The following is a 1,606-nucleotide window of genomic DNA, read 5'->3' on the forward strand; positions in this document are numbered from 1 at the left end:
TCAATGGACGATGGTCCATTACAATATTTGATTAACTGTGAGTCTGCGTTTGAAATGTGGGAAAAACTGTTGAGTATTTACGAGCAGAAGTCTAAGGCAAGTAAACATTTGCTTCAACAACAATTTTTCAGTTATTCAAGGGAACCGACAGATGACATGTCGATACATATTTCTAAATTGGTCAATTTAGGAAGGAAACAGAGTGTAGCGATTGAATAAGTTTCGGAAAACATGGTTATGACAAAAATACTAATTACATTAGCAAAGGAATATAATCATTTTTACAGTGCTTGGGATTCAGTCCCAACGGGAAGTAAAACAATAAATTATTTAACTAGTCGGTTGTTGATCGAAGAATCACGGATGATCCAGATCAAAAGTGAAGTTGGTGAACAAAAGAAATCGAGTGCATTTCCAGCCAAATTTCAAAACAGATCTGATAGTAGAATCGGCAGATATGGTAAAAGTAAAAAAGAATTTACTTATAAAAATAATGATAAATGTTATTAGTGTGGTAAACTCGGACATTATAAACGAGATTGTAGGAATTTCCTACGTAGTATGAACGGTGGCAAAGCCGGTACTACAAGTACGAATTTGAACACATTCGTAAGCGAGTCAAGGTTAAATAATAGGTATTGCAGCAGATGCGTGGGTATTAGACTCAGGCGCGTCAGATCATATGAGCGCGAATCGAGAGTGGTTTTCAAGTTATGAACCATAAAACAACACGCAACAAATCACGATAGATGATGGGACAAATTTGTATGCAACAGGAAAAGATAATATTGATATATTATCATACGTGAACGGTAATTGGAATAAAAATTACTTAGCAAACGTATTGCACGAGCCGGGTTTAAAATTTAATTTATTCTGGAGTGGGGCGGCGTTAGATAAAGGATTAGAATTAACGTTGGATAATAAAAAATGTGTTCTTACAAGAAACGGGAAACACGTATGCGCAGGTAAGCTTTGCAGAAGGTTGTTTGAATTACAGATCAAGGTCGTAGTGCTCCGCCAACGACGACGAGTTCATGTGCAGTAGTTGTATAATTGGTAAACAAAGTCTTAAAACATTTAGTAAAAGTAACACAAAATATTTCAATGTGAATGACCTAATTCACGCAGACCTATGTGGACCGATGGAGACTAGTTCTATAGGTAAATCGAAATACGTCCTATTATTCAAGGACGACTACTCGCATTACAGGACGGTATATTTTATTAAAAATAAATTATGAAGTAAAAAATATTTTGGAAACATTTATAAAAAGTGTTGAGACAGAAACAGGTTCTAAGGTTAAAATATTAAGAAAGGATAACGGGTTAGAATTCGTGAATAAAGAAATTACAGGTATTTTGCAAAAATACGGCATACGACAGTTCCATATATGCCGGAACAAAATGGAAAAGTCGAACGAGAGAATCGTACAATCGTTGAATCAGCGAGGACAATGATTTGTGCGAAAAATCAGAATGTCTCACTTTGGGCAGAAGCTGTAAACACGGCTGTTTACACGCTAAATCGGACAGGTGCTAGTTCGGTTAAGAATTGCTCGCCATACGAGTTATATTACAAAGTTATGCCAGATATTAAACATTT

This window comes from Acyrthosiphon pisum, chromosome A1 (genome assembly GCF_005508785.2).
Source record: "Acyrthosiphon pisum isolate AL4f chromosome A1, pea_aphid_22Mar2018_4r6ur, whole genome shotgun sequence".
NCBI lineage: Eukaryota > Metazoa > Arthropoda > Insecta > Hemiptera > Aphididae > Acyrthosiphon > Acyrthosiphon pisum.